Below are 24603 nucleotides of genomic sequence, written 5' to 3' on the forward strand. Positions count from 1 at the left end.
TAGTAGAGGCTTTAAGGTCGTAGATCAAGTCTCCTTCTTGGTAGGATAGAATTGCTATTGTCGTCGTGCCGACTAGTTGGGTACCGCTATCCTCAGGAACATAACCTAGCCAGTGGATGATGCAGTCTTGAGATGTTATAGTTAGTACGAGACCTTCCTGAGCTCCTTTTAGTGGCATTCTAAGCACCGGATCGAGGGATCCTTCGGTCCATGCCTGATAAGATTTTGCCATGTTGTGGAGTTCAAACGGAAAAGGACCCGGCTTCTTGAATGAATTCTGAGTGTACTCCAAGCTGTATTCTTGATAGGCCGAAGCCGCATTCTGGAACCCTGCCAGAGAAGAACTTGGTTTCTCAAAAGAACTCAGGTAAGATTCCATCTCGGATGTGGAGCCTGAGTTTGAGTTGGATGCGTAAAGTCGTGAAATCTGAGTTGGATTGGATATCATGAGCTGCGCGAATCTTCCAGCGAGATGATCTGTCGTAGTTGCCAAAATAGAAAGGTCTTCATAGTGATCCGAATCTTTGAGGAGATAGCTTTGAAGCTTGCCATCGTCGCCTGCCTCGCAGATCCATGAACCGAAGATGAAGGTTGATCCCATCGAGGAGATCATGTTGTCGAGGTCCATCGAGCTCTCGGATGCAAATTCGCTGAAAGCCCCTACCTAGCACGCCAGCTGTCGATGTTTCACCACCGATAGCCTGCCATAGGGGTACTCGGGGCAGTATGTTCAGGCTTCAGCGTATGCGGAACTCGACGATTAACGCAAGAGACAGTCGATTTATCCTGGTTCGGACCCTCGATCTTTGATCAAGTAATAGCCCTACGTCCAGTCGGCGTTAGCCTTTGCGTTGGATTGATTGTAAAGTGTTGTGTAGTGTTGTCAAAGTCCTGTCTCTAGGAACCCTGCCCCCCTTATATAGTCAGGGGGTTAGAATCCTAGTCAGTTTACAATGAGAGTTCCTAGTAGGATTACAGAATGATACTACTACTAAGATTACAAGGGAAGAATCCTAGTTAAACTAGATCTCCTCTCTTCCTTGTGGTGTATCCTGTGGGTCCCGCATCGACAGGGCCAAGGGCTCTAATTTGGTCAACAAGATGAACGAGAAGATGCACTGAGATATCAAAGTTAGCGGGAAATGCATCTCAAGCCTAACGAGAGTTTTGGCTATCCCATTGCATCTAGTCCAGCGTGGACACATCAATGACCTTTTTTGTGATCATGTCGAAGAATGAGCATAGCTTTATGATTATGGCGCCGACCTTTGGGGGGAGGATACCACATAGGGCAACAGGGAGCAGCTGAGTCATAATGACATGATAGTCGTCGACCTTCATACAGCCATAGTTGAACTTGAGTTCTCTCATGTTCACTAGCCTCTTTGGGTTCGCATAGTAGCCCGTCGGGACTTTGAGCTCATTGAAGAAAGAAATAAGTGCACGCTTTTCTTCCTTCTTCAATGTCCACGATGCAACCAGAAGTTTGAACTGGCCATCCTCTAGCGCCACGGGATGCAGCTCCTTCCTGATTCCCAAGTGTTGCATGTCTAGGCATGTGGCTCGTGAATCCTTTGATGTCCCCCCGGTGTCCATCAAGGTGTTAAGCGTCTTACCACACACATTTTTAGTAATGTTTATGGGATCAAGACAGTGGCGTACACTCAGCACTAGCCAGTAAGGTAGTTTCTAGAAAACCAATTTTTTCTTCCAGATGCTCCCATCAGGCGCTGCTACTGCATTGTCCCCCTTCCCAAGGACAACCTCTAGTTTATTGACTTCTCAAAGTATCGCAGGCCCATCTCAATATTTTGGAGGTAAGCATTTCTCAATAGTCCCATCAAAATCTTTTTTGTTCCTACGGTAAGGGTGATCCTTAGGTAGGAACCTACGGCGTCCTATATAAACTATCTTTGAGTTCTTTGGCAGATGTACCGCATTGGTGTCATCCAAGCACTCAACACATCTAGTATAGACTTTTGTCTTCTCTCCGAACAAGCAACCTCGACCTGGCAAGTCAGTGAATGTAGCGATAAGTACTGCCTTCATTATGACATGTTCCTTTTTATACTCGTCCCAAACATCTTCCACACTCTTTTCAAACATCTCCACTAGTTCATCGATCACTGGTTCCAGAAACACATCGATGTCATTCCTAGGTTGTCTTAGCCATTGGATTAGTAGTGGCATCTGGAGGTATGACCACTTCATACAGAGCTAAGGTGGAAGGTTGTATATATAGAGCGTCACTGGCCACGTGCTATGATTGCTTCTAACTTGGTCGAAAGGATTCATCCCATCTGTGCTCAAACCAAATCAAAGGTGTCTTACCTCTCCACCGATGTTCTTATAGAACATAGTATTGACTATCCTCCAGTCCTTTCCATCAGCAGAGTGCCTCATCATTGTATCTTTCTTAAACTCTTCTCCATGCCAGCGCAACATCTAACTTTGCACATGCAAACAGCCTATGCACTCGGGGAGCTATAGGAAAATACCAAATGAGCTTCACACTTTGGGCACACATCCAAGTCTTTGTATTCATCTCCATGGTATAATATGCAATCATTGGAACATGCGTGGATTTTTTCAACCTCGAGGCCGATGGGGCATATCATTTGCTTGGCTAGGTATGTCTTTTCTGGCAACTTATTTTTTCTAGGAGCATTTTCCTTATTATACCTAACAACTAATTGAAGCATTTATTGCTCAATCCGTTTGTCGATTTGAACTCTAACAGTATGATGTCGGCTTCCAATTTGCGCATTGGACAATTATTATATAATGGTGTTTTGCCATCTTGTCTTATTTTCTCTAGCTTTCTCAGTTGTTTTTAACTAAGACATCCGGTCTCTACATTACATAGCAGCTGAGAAATGTCATCGTTATCCTCGGTGTTATCAGCTAGCGTGTTCCTAAATATATCATTAACTGTGGCCATAGGTTATGTGTTGACACTGGGTTCCTCGTCAGCATCGTGGATGGCTACGTCAGGCATGGCCACATCATCATCATTTTCCTGCGGAACATTCACATCAACCTTGCCATGTATATTCCATATCATATAGTTTGGCATGAACCCCCTGGTAATCAAGTGCATTCCTACAGACTCAATTAGAGTCCATTTCCTTTGATTCATGCAATCTTTGCATAGGCAGAAGATAGGGTTCTCATTCCTAGCTTGGGCTTTGGCATTGGTGATAAACTGGCTGACGTCATGCATGTACCGTTTGTCCGTTCGGGACAAATGCATCCACTCTCGATCCATCTCCGCACAAAAAATATTAAGACAGTAATTATAGAGAAATTAATAAGAAGTCGAGCTTCATGAACAACAATTGTAGCTCGAAAGTACCATTTATTCTACACTTATTTAATTTAGTCACCCCATTTTTGGAAAACATTATTGTACACTAATTATTGAAAATTTGAAATTGGTAGCCCTGGCCATATAAATTGAAAATCGTAGCCCCATAAAAACAATTATTGCACAATAATGAAGAACAATTATTCTACTCGATGCCACATAAAAATGGAGACACTAATTTTTTTTAAAAAAAGACTAAAATTGGTGACATGATCATGAACAACAATGTAGCTCCAAACAATATGTTGGTAGGTGACACATGGATTAATTTGCTCACCAAAATTATAAAAGAATCTACTCTACTCTTATCAAGAACTAATTATAGCATCACATTCTAATAATGATCTTGACCACCATATAATTAGCTAGGATTTTAAATGTGTTCAAAGACACCAACCTTTTGGATGGTGGATTCACCACAATTTACTTGGAAGCCTTGCACAAAGTCCAATTGAAAAAGTGCTCTCTAGAATAAAGAAAGAACTAGAATGAAAATTAAGCAATGTAGCCATCAAAACAACGCTAATTAAGCTACAAAATCAAAGGAGTGGATGCTTGTTACTAACCTTAAAGCAGAAAGATCAAGCCATTCTTCCAAATCCAAGAGCTAGCTTCACGGTGAAGAGTAGCCGCAACAATAGAGGGAGCAACCAAAATGCACGCCTCTGTGCTCGGGATGGAAGAGAGGAGGAAGGAGAGGACGGCGCCAGCTTTTTGTACTGCTTTTTTATCACCGTCGGTTCTTGGCTTGAACCGACAGTGATAGCACCAAATCACTGTCGGCTCTTGGTTAGAACCGGCAGTGAAAAGTGGCCATCAACTCATTGCCGGTGCAAGCCACAAACCGACAGTGATGTGGTCCTTCACTGCCGGTTTTAGCCTAACCCCAATCATTTTCTTATTTTCAAGCTCAGAACTGGCAGTGAAGGTATATCACTGTCGGTTCTTACAAATCCGACAGTGATGAGGCCGGCAGTGATGTCCAAATCTATAGTAGTGATTGATGAGAATATCTCCTTTACTCCTCAGGTTCGTGTCCAGTCTCCCTATGTTTATATATATTGATCAATACTGCTTGGATTATTTAAGCAGAATATCCGTAATAGTTCTACCAATAGTATGTTTTTAAAAAGCTTGGCCATAATATGTTAAGAAGTTTTTCCAAGAGCTACAAATGAAGGTCACTTCTCAGTGAGTTTTCAGAATCAATTAGAACACCATAATAACAATTTTTGCTTGCAAGAAAACATTTTCTGTTTCAGTTTTGAAGTTCTCCATTTTATAAGTTATAAAATTCTGATGTCGAAATATGCAATTCGTATATATGGATTTATTTCAGCATTATAATTTAGTGATTCTGATGTCAAATATGTAATTCATATATATATATATATATATATATATATATATATATATTATATTGGCATTATAATTAAGTAACCGCAAGGATAATTTTTATAACTTATGAATAATAGAGCACCTATTTACTATCAAACAAACTTGGGCACGATATGCTAAGCCATCTTCCATGTAAACAAAAACCACTGTCCTTCCTAGACGACTTCTTTTCTGGTGTTACATGATTGAGCTAGTTCAATCAAACAACCATGCTACACACTAGTGTTGTTAAGCTTGTGCCAGTGTAATGTTATCATTTTCATTTGCCTTTCACACTAGCGGTTCACAAAATCGTCTAAAAATATATAAAAACTATCGTAAAAACATTTTTTGGCATTATAATTAAGTAGTCTTATATTATTAAAATAGAGGATGAATGGTCTCATATTTATGACGCCCTTGGTACAGAGTTCTAACTTATTAAACTATATTATAAAACTACAATTCGAAGTCCTCTAGTAACCAAATTATAAACATATTTGATGTGTTGTAACATGGCTTCGGCGGGTGGCGAAGGCCTCCGACAGCGAGGTGTCGCCAAGGCCTCTTCGACCGTCTTAGGGCGGAGACCCGGCGCTGACTAAAGGAACTTTCCTGGCTATGCTCGAAGGGCGCTGAACCAGCGCCCTCGTCGCGGATTCCGCTAGGGCCAGGCACATACGTCTCCGACCGCCCAGGCAGACGCCGCCCCGTTTCGACTTACGGACGTCTCTGGTAATAAGGGCGGAGGCCGCCCTACCTCTGAACTAATCAAACAAACAATCTTGCCTAAGTGTGTGCAGGTACTCAAGCGCAGGTGCCCGTGGTCCGCGCAAACGCGCCAGCATGGCCCCTACGCGGCCGGGCGGAGACCTACGGATGATGTCTCCGACCGGACCGGCGGAGACCCACCAAGGCGACGGCGCGCCCCCGAAGACGGAGGCCAGCATCGAGAACCATGACCCCCACGCGGCCGGGCGGAGACTCGCGGGTGATGTCTCCGACCGGTCGGCGGAGACCCGCCAAGGCAGCGGCACGCCCCTGGAGATGGAGGCCAGCGCCGAGGACCCAGGCCTTTGGGCCGAAGACCGAGGCATGGCGGGCCGGCTACTCATGGAGGCCCATTACTTGAAGACGATATGGCAGGATTGCCCCGCAAACAAGAGGCTAGCGGCGGAATATTCTAGGAATGTACTATAGCAGTTCAGGGGAATTGTAATAAATTATGTCATGAAGTAGTTGAGCCCTATAAATAGGGAACACTTGTAACCGTGCAGATGGTTAGTGAATGAATTAATGAAACACTAGTTCTTTGTGCCAGCTTCCCACAAGTTCACCTATCGAGCCTATTCCGAGCCTCCGCCCGAGGGCGACCCCTGACGGGCGGAGGCCCCAGTCTCCCCCACACTGTTCGAAACCGCTAGTTTCAACATTGGCGCCCACCGTGGTTTGGCCAAGACAAACCAATGATGGCAGGGAAAAGAAAAACCACCACCAGAGCAGCAACGACCACGGGTCAGAGAGGAAGGGCTAGGCGCACCACCCGTAGCACCTACGCAACCTCGCCAGCAGAGGATGGCACCAGAGCAGATGCCCAGGGTCAACAACAAGAACCCCAACATCCAGAGATCCAAGATCCGGAGGCCCAACCAAACTCAGGTACAACACTCGAGCAAGAACTGCAACAGCTGCAAGCACAGCTGCAAAGAGCACAACAAGAGAGGGACAGAATGGCAGCAGCATTCGTAGCTAACTAGCAAGCCACTCAAGCGTCAGCACAAGCAGCAGAAATAAGGCAGCAGTTGGCAGTCCTACATGCTGAGATGCTAAGTATGCAGCATGCAGTACCAGCGTCAACCTCCACGATCCCAGCCTCCACAGCAATACCAACCGCAAACATGCCTCCGCCAGTGACAAGCCCAACCACGATGCCATCTCAGGCGATGCGGAGGCCTATCGACCCCAAGTCCCCACTCTCTGAAGGCATACAACAATCGCCATGGCCAACGGCGTACAAGCCAATCACACTGCCAAAGTTCAATGGAAAGACAGATCCCCATCAGTTCATTATGAATTATGAGGCAGCAGTAGCCTCCGCCGGCGGAGACGACGCCGTCCTGGCAAAGTCATTTGTTATTGCTGCCGAAGGTGACGCGTTGGCTTGGTATTCCAAGCTCAAACCAAGCACAGTCTATTCCTGGGAAAATCTCTGAGACAAGATATTGGCAAACTTCAAGGGGCTAGCAGCACAGTCGCTGACATCCATAGATCTATTCTAGTGCAAACAAATGCAGGGAGAGACACTACACGACTACTTTCAGAAATTCGTGCAACTAAAGGTGAAGGCACTAGACGTCCTAGAAGAGATCGCCATTGAAGCAGCGATCAAAGGGCTACGAATCGGGCCATTCACAGCACACCTACCAAGAAAGAAATCAACTTCCATACAACAGTTGTACGACAAGTTCGAGAAGTACTGCAGATCAGACAATGACCTCCGGAAAAGGCTGGAGGAGCAAGGTCAAAACAGACAGCAAAACAACAGCAAAAACACACAGAAGAGCTATGCGAACCAGAACGCATCAAATAAAAAACCAGGCCAGGGGCAGGTGCTCAGCATTGAGGGACAACCTCACCCCAAACAAGGGCAACTGCCAGGGCCAGCAGGGCCAGAGACCCAGACCAGGAACCAAGGTAGGCAAGGCTACCAAGGCAAAAACTAGAACAAAAACCACAACCAGAAACAACGCAGGCCATATTGCATTTTTCACGGCGAAAGCGCAGGGCACAGCACCAAAGATTGTCCGAAGGAGACACAGGAAAGAATGAAGAACAAGCAGACCGCCCAACCTCCGGCATAGCAAAATGCAAGAGAGGTCAACACCACCTACACAACTAGTCACCAGCAGTACTGCCCGATGTACCCAGCGCTTAATGCAAACCAAATACATAACTCCACACTGGCCTCCACCTATTACCCAGAATTCCTACCAGCAAGGCGGTCAGCGCCCTTGCAGCAGCCTCCGGTGGGCAACTATACGTCGGAGGCAAGCCTGACCTACATAAACCCAAAAACTCCACACATAACCTACCTCGAAACAAACCAACCGCCACAAAACCAAAGCAGGTTCGAGTATCCGCCGCAACAGCAGCAAATGCAATAACTGCCTCTGCCACCACCTCACAACCAACCCCCAACACCAAAAAATGAGCCAAACCCAGAAAACCAAGTCAACCCTCATGGAGCACTGCCAACAATAGGCATGATACTGCCAATCACCGGAGGATCATCAATGGAGTTTCAAACAAAAAAGCAGAAAAAGAATCACCTCCGCCTGATAAACAATGTAGCAGTCCAGGGCACAGCAAAATACACAGATTGGTCCAGAGTCCCAATCACCTTCACAGAAGAAGATCTCCAGCTAGAAAGCTACCCTCACACAGATGCAATGGTGATCAAAACAAACATAGCAGCATGGGAGATAAGCAGAGTGTTGATTGACACTGGCAGTTCAGTAGATATCATCTTCGCAAATACCTTCAACCAAATGAAGCTCAGCAGAAATCAATTATAGCCCTCCGAATCCCCTTTAATAGGATTTGGAGGCAAGTAGATACAAGCACTAGGAAAAATATCACTCCCAGTGTCGTTCGGAACCCAAGCAAATGCTAGAACTGAGTACATAACCTTCGACGTCGTCGATTTCTATTACCCATGCAATGCCATCTTGGGCAGAGGATTCACAACCAAATTCAACGCAGCACTGCATATGGCCTACCTGTGCATGAAAATACCAGCACTTCATGGTATTATCACAGTCCGAGGCAGCCAAAAAGAAGCAAGAAACATAGAAAAAGCTATCTACAAAGCCCAAAGAAACATCAATGCAGTCGAGTCGGCAGACCAAGAACAAGAGCCTCTGGATATGCCCAGAGGAAAAACAGATATGGCAGGTCAAGAACAGACAAAGCTGATCCCTCTAGAAAAGGAGTTACCAGATAGAAAAAGTAACAATCAGCTCAGAATTGAGCAAGGCAGAGGAGGAAGACCTCATGGAACTCTAGTAAAAACAAGGATATCTTCGCCTGGTCAGCCTCCGACCTCCATGGAGTCAGTAGGGACATCATACAGCATGAACTGGATATCAATGAAAACATGAGACCAAGAAAGCAAAAACAGAGAAAAATGTCGGAGGACAGAATCCTGGCAGCAAAGGTGGAGGTGCAAAGATTGCTAGATGCAAAAGTGATCAGGGAAGTCAAATATTCAGAATGGCTTGCAAACGTAGTACTAGTACCAAAGAAGAATGGCAAAATGAGAATGTGCATAGATTTCATAGACCTGAATAAAGCTTGCAAAAAAGACCCTTTCCCATTGCCAAGAATAGATGCCTCCGTCGACAAGGTAGCCAGATGCCAGAGGTTCTCTCTACTCGACTGTTTCTCTGGGTACCACCAAATCTGGATGAAAAAAGAAGACGAAGACAAGACAAGTTTCACAACCCCATTCGAGACATATTGCTACATCAGAATGCCGGAAGGTCTCAAAAATGCCGGCGCGACCTTTGCCAGAATGACAAAGGAAGTTTTTGGCTCACAACTAGATAGAAACATCATAGCTTACGTCGATGACATAGTGGTCATGAGCAAGAGCAAGGATGATCATGTCTCCGACTTACAGGAGACCTTCACCAACCTCAGGACAGCCGGCCTCCGTCTCAACCTAGAAAAATGCATATTTGGAGTCACAAAAGGGAAGATGCTCGGATATATCATAAGCAGCGAAGGCATCAAAGCGAACCCGGACAAAACTAGAGCAATAATGACAATGGCAGAACCCAAAAACAAGAAAGAAGTGCAAAAGTTGACGGGAAGAATAGCAGTGCTCAACAGATTCATCTCAAAATCAGCAGAACGCACCCTACCCTTCTTCCAAGCCCTGAGGGGCGGAGACAACTTCGAGTGGGGGCCCAAGCAGTCGGAAGCATTTCATAACTTGAAAGAGTATCTGGCAAGCTCACTGGTGGTCTCCGTCCTAGAATCAGAAAGCCACCTACTGTTGTACGTGGCGGCCTCTGACCATGCAGTCAGTGCAGTCCTAGTTCACGAGCTTCAAAAAGAATCAGGCAAAACTCAAAGGCCAGTTTATTTTATCTCAGAAGCACCGTCCGGGAGCCAAGCTAAACTACACGGAGGTGGAAAAAGTCGCCTATGCAGTATTGATGGCATCAAGAAAACTAAAGCACTATTTCCAAGCCCACAAAATCTTAGTTCCAACATCGCTGCCATTGCAAGACCTGCTCAAAAACAAAAAAGCCTCCGGCAGGATAGGCAAATGGGCTACAGAGCTATCACAATTTGATATCTCCTATGTCCCTAGAACAGCAATCAAATCACAAGCACTAGCCGATTTTGTAGCAGATTGGACACCTACGATAGAGACCAAGGTACAACCAACCATCCAAGGCTGGACAGCATTCACGGATGGAGCCTGGGGCCAAGCCAGAGCAGGAGCCTCCGCCGTCCTAACGGCACCCTCCGGTGTCAGAATGAAATACGCAGCAAGGCTAGAGTTCAAATCAACAAACAACATTGCAGAATACGAAGGCCTGATCTTAGCGCTAAGCAAAGCAAAGGCCCTAGGGGCAAAAACATTGATAGTCAAAACAGATTCTCAAGTGGTCACTGGCCAAGTAGAGAAAGAATACATAGCAAGAGAGCCAGAACTCATCAAATACCTATCCGTTGTCAGAAATTTGGAGCGGAGATTCGAGGGCTTCACCCTGAAGCACATACCAAGAGCAGAAAATGCAGAGGCAGATGAATTGGCAAAGGCTGCGGCAAACAACCTGTCACTGCCACCAAACACTTTTTACCAGATCTTGAAGTCTCCAGCAACCGCAGAGACACCTAAGGCATCAAAGGCAATACTACACCTGCAAAACGAAGATTGGAGAAAGGCGGTAACAGAAGTCCTAGAAGGCAAAACCAGCGAAGAAGATGAAGCAAAAGCAGCAAGAATATAGGTCAGAGCAAGGAATTACACAATCTTAGATGGTGTACTATACAAGAAAGGAGTAGTCCAGCCTCTCCTCAAGTGCATATCACAGAGTGAAGGCATAGAGTTGCTTCAAGAAATACACTCAGGAATTTGCGGGTCACACATTGGCTCAAGAGCATTATCAGCAAAGGCAATAAGGCAAGGCTTCTATTGGCCAACACACATACAAGACGCAGAGCAGATAGTCAGAACATGCAAAGCATGCCAAACATTCTCTCCAGGATAGTCAAAACCATCATCGGAGACCCAGCTTATACCTCCAACATGGCCGCTGCAAAGATGGGGTATGGACCTGGTCGGCCCATTACCGCCATCCCAAGGAGGAAACAGATTCGCAGTAGTAGCAGTGGAATATTTCACAAGATGGATAGAGGCAAAGCCGCTGGCGAAGATAACCTCAGAAACTATCAGAAAATTCTTCTGGCAAAACATCATTTGCAGATTCGGTGTACCGAGGATTTTGACAGTAGATAATGGAAAACAATTCGATTCAGAGAACTTCAAAGAATTCTGCAAAAGCATAGGGACAAAACTAGCCTTTGCCTCGGTATACCACCCAGAGTCCAATGGCGCTGTGGAAAGAGCAAACAGAATAGTGTTTTCAGTAATATCAAAAACATTGCTGGGCCTACGCAAAGGAAAATGGGTAGATGAATTACCTAGAGTTATTTGGTCACACAATACATCCGTCTCAAGAATAACAGGATTCACACCATTCAAACTGCTTTATGGAGAAGAGGCCATGATGCCAGAAGAAATAAAGCATGAAAGCCTCCGCACAACAAGTCAGCTGATGTTGCAAGATGAAGAATATGCAAAAGAAACAATAGAAGCAATAAGACTAGAAGCAGTCGAAAACATTGCAAAAATATCAGTCCCAAACCAAAAACTAGAGAGACTCCCAGGTGGTAAGGAAAGACATAAAACACGAAGACCTCGTACTCAGAAGAAAATCAAACGCACAACTTCTCGGCAAGTTGCAACCGAAATGGGAAGGCCCATACATAGCAACGGCAGTTGGCCGACCTGGCTCTTTCCACTTGACCGACAGCGAAGGTGTCACCACAACCCACACATGGAATATTGACAGCCTTCGCAGATACTACATCTAGGCAATGTACCAAAGGGCAACCTCCGCAAAATATAAGCAGAGGCCCCTCCATGTATTTACCTTTAAGTTTTTTTTACTTCAATCAAAACAAAATGTAAAAGAGTCTGCACTCTTTTCCTCACAGGGGAACTCCAAACGGATGTGAGGTTTTTAACGAGGCAGGCTCAATGTAAAAATCCTCTACAAGTATAAAGAGGTAATTCCCCAAAGAGAATGCTCCAAAAACTCAAAATCAAAAGCGGCCAGCTCTGGCGCCGCAATATTCGGTAAACAAAAAGTAAAGGTCCTTTCAAAGCGCCAGCCATAGGCACGGGCAATTTGAAACGACCTCTATGGCCAAACAGGCCTTCGACCTTGACAAAGACCTGACCAAAGTCAGGCATCAAGGCAAAAATTTTTGGCCAAAAAGGCCTCCGACCCTTGACGAAGACCTGAACAAAGTCAGACAGCAAGGTCAAAAAAATTTTGGCCAAACAGGCCTCCGACCCTTGACGAAGACATGAACAAAGTCAGGCAGCAAGGTCAAAAAATTTTTTGGCCAAACAGGCCTCCGACCCTTGACAAAGACCTGAACAAAGTCAGGCAGCAAGGTCAAAATTTTTTTTTTGCCAAACAGGCATCCGACCCTTGACAAAGACCTGAACAAAGTCAGGCAGCAAGGTAAAAAAATTTTGGCCTAACAGGCATCCGACCCTTGACGAAGACCTGAACAAAGTCATGCAGCAAGGTCAAAAAAAAAGAGGGGCAAAAAGGCCTCCGACCCTCGAAGAAGACCTGAACAAATTCAGGCGCTAAGGAAACAACAATCTCGGCAAAATAGGCCTCCGACCTTAACAAAAAACACCCCTAGCATCAGGGCAACAAATTTGTGGCGATAGAACCAGGGAAAAAGGCCTCCGCCATCAGAAACAGGAAAAACAGAAAGTGCCTGACAAAACACTGCCACCACTGCGGCGCCAGGCCTCTTTACTTCAAAAGATCTCAAGGGGAACGAACAATTCAAGCAAGATACAGGCTATTAAAGCCAAGATATGCTCCAACTAACAACGTACCAAAATGTTAACACCCGAAAGCCAACACCCCACTATAAAAACGGATTCCCCCCATGCCCTTAAAAAACTCAGTCAGCATAAGGCGTAAGGGCGCAAGGTGGGAGCCAGGCCACAACGACAGCCATGGAGGCAGGGGTCTCCTTAGATATCCAAGTCAGCCATAGATATTGTACGAAAACTCATAAAATCGGAGGCAACAGTAGACAGTCGGAGGCAGTGGGAAAAGAGATAGGACCTACGGCACGGTGATGAACAGCAAAGGCCTACAGGAAAAGGGGGATATCGCACGAAATCTCGTAACATCCCCCTGTTGCCGGAGACCTAACCTGCCATCTCCAAAGATCAACCATGTCCCACGGGTGTGCAGCGTCGGAGACCCATACCTCCAGATAGCTAAAACACTCAGCTAAAGAAATATCTAAAGTCTCCGCCGTCTGCACAAGCTACGCCAAACTTCCAGTCGGATCAAACACCGATTTGGCAAGCCTCGCCAGGCGGACTTCAAGTACGCCTCCGCCGGTCGAAAAACTGCGGAGACTTCTACCCCGGACATCAAGCGAGCACAGAGAAGGAGAAAAAATGGGGCGAAGGTCCTAGCCACCACCTCTGTATCGCGCACGTTTGCCCAAGCAAAGAACAATTGTGTGCAAGCTCGGGACTAGACGAGATATGTAAACTAGCACGACAGGCTCAAGCCACCGCACAAACAATCAAGAAAGTGAACCTGTCTTGTATTCCATAAAACGTCAAGAAGCATTCTTACAGGACACCAACTTGCAATAAAATCCTAACTATTGTGGCGGAGGTCCGCGCCAAGCGAGCGCGCGAGTAAACCCAGCGCGCTCATCGTCTATGTCAAACTTAACTGACTCGAACACGTCGCGCGCAATGCTGCGGGGAAAGGCCGAACGCCAATACTCCCAAAGCTCTCCGCTCACGTAAATACCGTCGCTGTAGAGAGTAAAAGGCGCAACATCTTGCGCAGGCTCCCGATTCGGAACCTGTGCAAGGTCAAAATTTCCCACAAAACCATTCAGAACAAAATAAACTTTATTCATAAGAGTCCAACTGGACTACAATATACACGCTAAAACAACTAAGTGCTACAAAGAGCCTAGACCTCCGGCGCATCGGCCGCAGCGAAAGTCCCTGGAACGAAGCCCGAATCAACTGTGGGCGGGCACGGCGCCTGCGGCCTCCGACCACCACCACCACCGATCGTAGATCCCCCCAGAGCGCCACCAGCAGCGGAGGCACCGACCGCAGTCGCCGAGCGCAGAACTGACGGAGGCCTGCCCGCAAGACTCTTCTGCGCATCCTGCAGCATAGGCTAGAGTGTCAGGGGCAAAAGCAACGAAAGCCTTCGTAGCCTCGCAAAAAAAACAAAAAGAAAAGGGGGCGGCTACAAAGATTACAAATACCTTCGCCCTCTTGTCCTCCGCCAGTTTTCGGGCAGCAGATCTCCCAAATGGAGCCCAAAAGTGCCCAATGAAATTTCTCAAGGTTTTTCGCAAACCAAGAGAAGTCTCACCGAGCTCCTCCGGACCAGGCAGCGCTCCCTCCGGAATACTTTCGGTATGCGTACACCCGCCGCGTACCAAAAGTTTGGCATAATTCGCCACTCCCGCTAGCGCCCCGTAGTCCGTGCAGCCGTTGATTAGACCAAGGAGCTTCGCAAGGTGACGCTTTAGCCAGGAGGCGAGGGCGTACACGCTCTCTTCCTCTGGAGGAGCGGAGGTTTCGCCTCCGAGCTCGGCGACGGTGGCCCGGTAGTGGCCAACGGTTGCAGCGAGGACTCCCTTGACCGAGTCCAAATGCCTCGTCGTCAAAGACAGCTGCTCCCTCACCGCTGCTGCGGATTCCTTTTCAGAGGCAAGCTCTCGCCAGAAACCCTCGGCCAGCTCGTTCACCCTACGGGCCTGCTCGACGGACAAAACCTCTGCATCCCGGGCCTGTAGCAGTTGAGGGGCATTGTAATAAATTCCGTCATGAAGTAGTTGAGCCCTATAAATAGGGAACACTTGTAACCATGTAGATGGTTGGTGAATGAATTAATGAAACCCTAGCTCTTTGTGCCAGCTTCCCACAAGTTCACCTGTCGAGCCTATTCCGAGCCTCCGCCCGAGGGCGACCCCTGACGGGCGGAGGCCCCAGTCTCCCCCACACTGTCCGAAACCGCTAGTTTCAACATGATGCTTGCGCAAAACAAAAATATTTGATGCGCATCCAACATATTTGAGCTGTATTATTGCTTCTGCAACAATCATTTGTTGGCTACGGCAAATTCATTAGTTTATTCAAGTACTGTGTCACCCATATTGTGGCAAGACATTGGAAGCCATTATGTTATTAATCAGTACAAGGAATACACTATTTTATATTGTCTTGTATAATTTTATTGAAGCCAAAATATTGTATCTGATTTTAATTATAGTTCACTTTAACTTAAGTAAAAAAAATTAAACTAAAAACTAGTTCTGTAACATCAAAAATATTTCAATAAATTCTCCATGAAATGTTTTTGATAGAACATTTATTTGAATTTAAATGTTAATATTTTTTCAAATAACTTAGTAAATTAGAAAATTTTGACTTAAGAAAAATCCAAAGTAGACTATATGATTACAAACGGATGGAATATGTAAGAAGCTTTTTCATATGAAAGGGAAAAACTTGAAACTCTTACGTTGATGTCTACTAATCTACATTAATTAATAGTATCATGGTCCACACAATTATCTCCCAACTTGAGGTTGGACAGGAATTCAGCTGCATTTATGAATCGTAATATTTGCCCACATTATGGGATGCACCATATTGATCCACGTATATTGTCCTGTTTGGCAGGGCTCATGCTCCATATTCTTGTGCCTCCTTGTAAAGAGCCATACCAATAATCTCGCAAGGAACCAGGGGGAACTGGGGCCGTTTTGTATAGAGGAGCCGAAGCCCAAAGACAAAGTGACTTCTCTCGGTTTATCTTCACAAACCTAATACAAATTATTACAGAACTACCACCCGAGCCGTTTTTTATCCAAACGTTTTCCAAACGGCTTCGGCTGCACCAGAAAAACTGCTCCACATAAAGGAGCCAGAGCTGGAGCCCTTTTAGAAGGAGCCCGAGCCCTACCAAATGCGACCATAGCCATCCAATTCTAGGCACATGGTGGACACGATTCACAATCAACATTAAATCGCTAGCCCATGTTTTTTGGATGCTTCATTATGAACAATTTCTAATTGAAAACTCTATCATAAAGACACCACGGGTCATTTTTGTTTGCAAATTAAAACCATATATGATTCCTGATGTACCACAAGTAAAATCTGTCCCCTTTGGCTAATACTCACTCCATTCCAAATTACAAGACGTTCTCTCTTTCCAAGATATGTTGCTTGTGCTATGCACTCGGATATATGCTATGTCTAGGTATATATAGAGTGTAACCATATATTTAGAAAAGTCAAAATGTCTTGTATTTTTTAATGGAGGGAGTAGTTCTTTGACTTTTCCTTTGGCTAATAGTTCTTTTGGTGAATAAATTTCAGTCTCCCACCTGCCTCACAGGCATTGAAAGCAACATTTAATTAAAGTAATAAAATTCATTTTAACCAAACAGAAAGATAATAATAGAGTAAAATTGCAATTTCAACGAGGTGATATATTGGCAGGTATGTTAGGTAAAAAGCAACCGTTACCTATTGGGTGAGTATGTTGATCGACTGCAATTCATTCTCGCTGTTGCTGCAGGTGATGCATGGAACAAGAGAGACGTACGGTTCATTCTATGAGCATAGTTTTGTAGATTATCTCGTTCTGGACATGCAATTCGTCAAGAGCATCGTTGGAGAAGCAATAGTCTTTACTTATAATTATTTCCTTTCATTTTTTTATTTGATGATCTCTTGAGTGGGAAATTAAAGGTTGTAAGGACTTGGCCATGTGAAGTCATAGATGCCCAAAATTTTTCATTCAAGAAAAGGTAAAGCCAACAGTTGTGGTTGTAAGCCAAATCAAATTGGAAACGCTTCGACACATGTAGCTAGGTTTCTACTCCTATGGTTAACATTTTCTTTTGTAGGAAATCATCTTTTTAAGAGTATATACTGAATATGTCTAACATATACATGGCCCAATAAATCACCTATGGATCAGAGCACTCATACATCCATGTGGATGCGTCGTAACACATATATCAAACAAGATTTGAGGCCCAAGTAACGTAGCATGCACAAGTATGCCTTTTGACATATTTAGCGCATCTATGTGTGTGCACGTACTATTGCTCTTGAAACAATGCAAGAGAATACTGTTACCCATGAGCCAGCTTGTTAAGATTAATTAATTTTATAGGGCCGGCCTGCGCTGGCTGGGTGGATGGAGGTTCGTTTGTAAGAAGTTCAACCGAGCGAGATGTTCCTTGGTTGTACAATAGTCACACGGAGTCAGGAAATAAAAAGGAGCAATCATTTGTTCCAATTCTTTTTAGGGTGATCTGAGAAGCCAAATATACGCTTGGAAATGAGCAGTTTCGTGTGAATATAATTACCGGCCAAGGTGTCGAGCAGTGTGGTCTTGCCACACCCGGAGGGTCCCATGATGGCCAGCACCTCGCCAGGGCGCGCGCTGCCGCTGACGCCGTGCAGAATGGTGGCGGCCTTCCCCCTGCCGTCGACCGCGCGCCGTCACCCAAACGTCCTCCCACGTTGTGAACATGCCACCGTCGCGACAGACGATGCCATCCATCATGGGGCCGTCAAGGTGGTCTATGCCATCAAACCCAGAAGGAAGGCCACCCACCGCGCCTTCCACCTCGCCTGCCGGTGGCGGCGGCGGTGGTGGCTGTGCCTCCCCCGTCAACGAGGCACGCCCACGACCGCGTAAGGCTGCAAGTACGGCGCCGAACGAGGGCAGCACGCGGCTGCCGCTGCCGGCAGCAGTTGATGACGAAGCAAACAATGGCCGCGACGGGCTCGGCGTCGGCGCCCAGCGTGGCAGCGGTGACGAGGTGGCCATGCTGATACTGAACAATCTCCTCTCAGCTCCCTGGATCTGTTTGGTTCGAGCAATCAGATTCAAAGCCTAGGAAAGGTAGTAGAATACTACTGAGCATCGACGTTGCGCGCACACGCTTGTATTTACGCTTTTGGAGGTTTGCTCGATCTTGTGCTCAGCTCAACCATGCATGGGTGATATAAATAATGCCTTTTGTTTTATGGTAGGGCATCGAAGGTTTGAAGAATGGCACAGTAGGACTAATTAAGACACGTAGCTTTCGTATGGTTGCCACGGTAGAAAATGTTTATTTATTTGCACAACGATATTCCAATTTCCAACACTGCCCTTGTCTAGAACCCCATTCATTGCACCAGGCCTCCAGGTATCACCACTCGAGTTGATGGTAAGCTTCATCATTGGATGACCTTAGTTTCTATATTGACACGATCAATCAAATACATCAAAACATGTACTTTGAGGATGTTATGACCTTCAAAAAGACTTCCTCCATAGACTCTTTAGAAAGCCATAACCACAGAACGAAATATCCTTTGAAACCAAAAACCCTGAAGAAAATAAAAAAAATGCCAAGAAATTTATTCCTAGTGGCTAACTCCTCGCTAAAAGTAGAGAGCAAATTAAAGGAAATTCAGTTACCTTAGAGGTTGGCTGCCACAAATGATTTCCTTAGATTTAGCCGCCAAGGAAACAAATACCAGGTCAATTCTTATAAACGTCAATGAAATATGACAACCATACTTGAATTTTCATATGTGTGTGGCCAGGAATCAAACTCGTGACTAGAGGTTTCATGTGAACCTCATCTACTACCACACCCCAAAGTCATGTGTGACTATGTGAATGATTATTTCCTTTTGTACTCAATTTAGTGAATCTTGTAATGAATACTTGAGACCCCAAACAATTTCAAATGAAAAAAAATTGAACAAAAATTTTAGACCTCGTTGAGTACTACAACTTTGATCTAGGTTGTATCTCCATCCAAGGTCATTTGAAAAACTCAAATAATTTGAATTTCAATAGTATGAAAAACTAAAACATAATTTTGGATTCGAAATGATTTCAAATGAAAAGATCATAAACTACAAGGTTGTAGATCTCCCCGAGCTCTACAAATTTTATATAAACTTTGTCTTCATCCAACATTAGTATGTTGCATGCTGTATTTAATACACTAGCTTAGACATCTCTTAAGTGCCCATATGCATTGTCTAATGCCTAACAACTCAAAATTATACCTTTTATCAGATTAATGTACTAGGAAAGAACCGTATTTCATTCCACAAACATGTCAATGGAACATTTGTGTCTATAAAATGCAATGCCTAACTAACAGGCCTACAATGGGTCTATTATATTGGTGGTTAAGAGGAATGACTAAAAAGTAAACAATTTTTCCTTGGTTAGTACGACATCCGTCAAAGCCAACAGTGAGCGGTCTTAATTCAGATTTATGCACCAGATGAAATCTAAATCAAGATTAGATGCATATGATGATCATGATGAGCATAAGCAACATGTCATGATCGGGTCATGAAACATAAGAAATATCAACGATAGCTAGTTAAATATATTTATTGTTTTACTTGTTATTGATCTCTTTGAATTAATCTCCAATGACATATATATTATTTATGATTAGTCATACTGTCATCTTCCTTAGTTCATTTGTTCCTATTATTGTCGTGGTTGTTTTTATGGCCTAAGAATTAGATAAATATGGTGAAGGTTTTTTTTGGGAACGATTAATAAGGTGAAGGTTAGATACCTACTAATTAGTTTTGTTCCTTTTTCTCTATAATATTCAATGCTCTTTTCTAAAAAAAAATCAGTTTACATTTGTATTGTAACATATATAACCATTTATTTGGTTGTTATGCGTACTCTTACTGTATATATATTTTGTCGCCCCCTCCTTCCTATATTCAAATTCTGGCTCCGCCCCCGAATATGATTGCTAGCAGCAAGTCACCAAGGCAATTATCACACAACAAGCAAGAGCCTCCAGCCACAGCTGCCTGGCCCTTCCCCATGATATCGTCTCGGTACCCCTCCTCCCTCCTAACTAGCGATCTCACCAGTGGACAAAGGAGCCAGGACCCAAACCCTTTTCCTTCATAGTTTTAGGTTAGGTTTGTTGATCCTTGTTGATCTAGGGTTTGGTTTCTGGTATCATCGATGAGGTGGTGATGACGAGGTTCTTTGGAATAAGGTCTCTCCAGCCTATACCCACCTTGACGACGTTCGTTCTGGCGTCGACGAAGGGTCAATAAAGTTTGGTGTGTCAGATCTATTGATCCTATTTGGATCTTGGCATTTGATGTGCTTATCAGAGGAAGCAGCTGGATGGCTTTCGAGACGCGGCAATCTCGACTTCTTCTATTGGTATGCTCTACAGCAAGGTCTGACATCTTCAACACTCTATTTTGATGGTAAATGATTGTAAGCCTGCGTTCTATGGAGGGTTCCTCCAACCGATGTTCTTTCAATGGGTACTAGATCTCATTGTCAGTGGCAAGTGGCTTTTGCAGTCTTCAAAACCTTATTTGGCGAGGGTGTTTGCAAGTTTCCCTTTTATGTGCTATCTTTTAAGTGCGATCTTCAAAATTTGGCAAGCAATGGATGATCAGTTGTGAGGCACTATTCTGAGTGTCTTTATAGAAAAATCAAACAACAAGCCGTATGGGTCTATTTACTAGTGGTTATCTACAACAATGCGTTCCTTATTACCCCTACATGAAGCAATTTTGTTTTTTTACAATATAAATAGCAGGGTGGCAAATTGCCAGAGTAGATGTGGAAATTTCAGCGTTAGTTGTTCCAAGGAATTGAATCGGTCAGCTTGTGGAGGCATCATCAAAGCTACGAAGAGATAATTAGTTGATCCACATGGGCATTTGACTCGTATAAATGATAAACTCATGGGCATTTTGGAGGACAAAGAAAGTGACATGCCAATCCTGTCAGTATCTTGGTGCAATCTATATGGTTCATGCTCTGTATCACACAACTTTGCTAAATTATATGCGTAGATGACTGTGTCGGCATTTAATATGCAATCAAATTTGAGAGACATATAATACCAGTTTTCTGTTGTATATACTTGTGTTTGCAGCCATGGAGTCCCTTTTTTCTGAATGCGAGAGCTTGTATGGTTGGGGGTTATATTCCAAATTTATACTAAATCCTCGACATAAATTTCTTGTTCGATCGGTTGCCCTGAGCCCCTGATCAGAACATGTCTGAAAGGAACTGTACATTCCCCTTCCTTAATTTTGAGGAATATTTTTCTTCAATTTGACTATTCCAAGGAAATACGTGGCTGGTGCTATTACTTCTGTCCATATCTCAATCAGTCCTTTGGACAATAAGGTATGAGTATTAACTCCGTGACATTTATCATTGCTAGTTGCTACCAAAGCATATGATACACATGGGCTCGGGAACTAGTCTCTATCTTGTGGAAATTAAACATTGGAATTGAGAACGTGGAAGATGGAACCCCCGTGTCCACATGCTCTTTGTGAATGCTAATGACAAAATATGTATATTTAGCCTTTATATGTGGAACGCCCGTGTTCATTCTTTTAACTCTATTATCAGCAGATAATTATCATAAGTGTGAGCCTATATGTGATCCTAAACCGCACTCTTGGATTTCCTTTTTCACATCATTGGAAAGGAAAATTGCACCATGGATATGTTGGAGCGCAATGACAATAAACATACCCCCTATTCGTTTGGGTTTGTTTGGCTTATAAGTCATGGCTGAAAAGTACTGTTGGCTAATTTGGTGTGAGAGAAAAATACTATTCGTTGGCTGATAAGCCATGGCTTATAAGCTAAATACGACCAAGCGAATAGGTTATAACCTCTTCTTTTATAAAAAGAAAGAAAGAAAGAAAGATATCCTCAATGTCTCCAAAAACGTGTTTGGTTTGACCGTTTCGGCCTGTGGTTTACAACGGTTTTAGGTGCCGTTGGTTATTGTTTGGTTGGGGCCAATTGCAACCACTCGCAATTCTATCGGTTACAGACCAGTAGAACCTTGTGACCGCTCCTTATCCGGTGTCATCCGATCCCGCATCATTATCGCCTCCCTCACGAGCCAACCAAACAAATCGTGGTAATGAGTACCCTGCAACCGATAGTACTGCCAGCGAGTTCCATTACCGTTCCCACTCCCGTACCTAGGGCTAACAGCACCTAAGGCTCTAAGCCACCGCAACAAGTCAACCTCACTTTCAATCACATGTATCATGGACATAGGGCATGGCAGCAACAAGGACACATACCTGCAACCAAACACCATTAGTTATTGTGATGTTGCAGAATGCAGATCACTGCATTTGTTAAAACTGAGTGTGGTGTATTAGTTCGAAAACACTGTCCCAAGCATGTAGATCCAATTGATTGTTTTGATTTTTGAATTGAGAACATTTGGAAATTTCATTTTGTGGCAGGCCAAGGGTGAGCTATCTTGCTGAAACCCAATAAGGCAATAAGCCTGTCTCTGCTACAACTGTTGCCACCATAACCCAATTTCTTAAAGGGCCTAATCGATGATTAAAATACAAATTTTCTTCGTGTCTTATGCCACCATTCACAGTGCACTGTTTATCATGATCAAACTGCTCTATGTTTGATGACCATTACTGCACTATCGTACCTCAAATAAGTTCTTGTCGGTGTCCATCCAGTTACCACGGTGAAGACTGAAGACTAAAGGTACTACAGTTGTTACAGAGGATGTTGTGCTACAAACATCAGCGTAGTCGAGTTGTCAAGAAATATGCCCCCTCCATTTTTCTGTATTGTTTGTTCTTACTGACTCCCCATGGTGTGCGAGATCTTCTTTTAACTAATTCGTAAAATTGTTTCAAACACACAAATTTGTTAAAATACTTTAATAATGGAAAAATAATGACACGACAAATTTAGCCATCATTTGAAACAGATTGGCGATCAGAGTTCAAATATTCTGTGTTGGGACACAGATATCTTGGTCGCGAAGGCCACCCTCCTTTCTTATCTCCTCGTGGACCATCTAACAGGATGAGCAAAAAAAATGAGCTGTTGTGTTTGTTTACACAGGACCATATATGGGCCTTCTCCTATGACAACCAGACCATGCGAAGGCCCAGGGGGAGCGAAGGTGCCATCGGTCAAGGCCCGGAGTTCACTTCAAGGCGGTGCCCACCGTTCTAGGCCAAGCAAAAACCCACTTTGTTACGCAAAAGACAACCCTCTGCTAGCGCCCCAGCAGGAACATCAACCAGGGGAAGGCCCAAGCGCACCACTTGTAGCACATACGCTAGCGCTTCAAAAGCCCAAGTCAAGGAAGAGGAGCCCACGCCGGCTAACCAACCTTCAGTGGAAGGTGTTTAGCCCGATCCAAACCCCACGCCAGAGCAAGTGCTCCAACAGCTACAAGCTAACCTGCGAAATGCGTAGCGAGAAAGAGACAGGCTCGCAGCAGCCTTCACCGCAAGCCAAAGAGCAATTCAAATGTCACAGTAGACAGCAAAACTCCGACGATAGCTGGCTATCCTACAAGCTGAAATCCAAAGCCTACAGTCAAATCAGCCTCCATCAATCAACTCCAATCAACCCCAACCAACAACTTAAAATCAACCAAACCCTTCACCGAGCCTGCAGCTCAACCAGCCTTCGGCACACCGTACTCCATGCCACCACTCCAAAGGTCCATAGATGCCAAGTCTCCATTGTCCGAATGGCTTCAAAGCTCCCCATGGCCATCTTCTTACAAACGCATCACTTTACCCAAGTTCAACGGAAAAATAGATCCACGCCAATTCATCATGAGTTTTAAGGCAGACATAGCCTCCGCTGGTGGAAACAACACGGTTTTGGCAAAATCCTTTGTCAATGCAGCCGATGCCCTCGCATGGTACTCCATGCTAAGACCCAAGTTAGTGTATTCTTGGGAGGACCTCCGCAACATGATAATGGCAAACTTCAAGGGGTTCTCAAGCGAGTCCTTAACATCCTCAGATCTCTTCCAGTGCAGACGACGACAAGGAGAAACTCTAAGAGAATACTACCAGAAATTTGTACAACTCAAAGCAAGAGCACCAAACGTCCCTAAAGAAGTAGCCATTGAAGTGGCGATCAAGGGCCTCCACATCGAAGCCTTCGCAGGTCACTTGGCTAGAGAGAAGCCTTCAACCATTGAAGAGTTGTACAACGAGTTTGAGAAATACTGCAGATCTGACAATGACCTTCGCAAGAGATTGGAAGAACAAGCATAGTACAAGCAGGCTCAAAGCAACAACAGAAATTTGCCAAGAGACAATAGAAGTCAAAATCAGTCACAGCAAGGGCCCAACCAACAAGTTCTCAACATAGATCACCAAGGAAACGGCCAACAAGCTCAGCAGCTGCAACAGGCTGAGCAAAGCAGTAGGCCGCACAACTAGCAAGACAACAGAAGAAACAACCAAGGCAAGAGCTAGAACAGAAATCAAAACCAGAAGCCACAAAGGCAGTATTCCTTATTCCATGGGGAAAACAAAGGACATATCACTAGGGATTGCCAGATGCCAAAGAAACTCAAGAAAGGATAAAGAGTAGGCATAACCCATAGCTTCCGCA

The 24603-nt window shown here is 44.6% G+C and overlaps 1 pseudogene; it reads right to left on the reverse strand.

Moving 5' to 3' along the window:
• Positions 1–18123, reverse strand: part of LOC136523977 (ABC transporter G family member 1-like) — a 32845-nt pseudogene extending 14722 nt beyond the window's left edge.
• Between the last annotated feature and the right edge of the window lie 6480 nt (positions 18124–24603).

Source organism: Miscanthus floridulus, chromosome 18 (genome assembly GCF_019320115.1).
Source record: "Miscanthus floridulus cultivar M001 chromosome 18, ASM1932011v1, whole genome shotgun sequence".
Lineage (NCBI taxonomy): Eukaryota > Viridiplantae > Streptophyta > Magnoliopsida > Poales > Poaceae > Miscanthus > Miscanthus floridulus.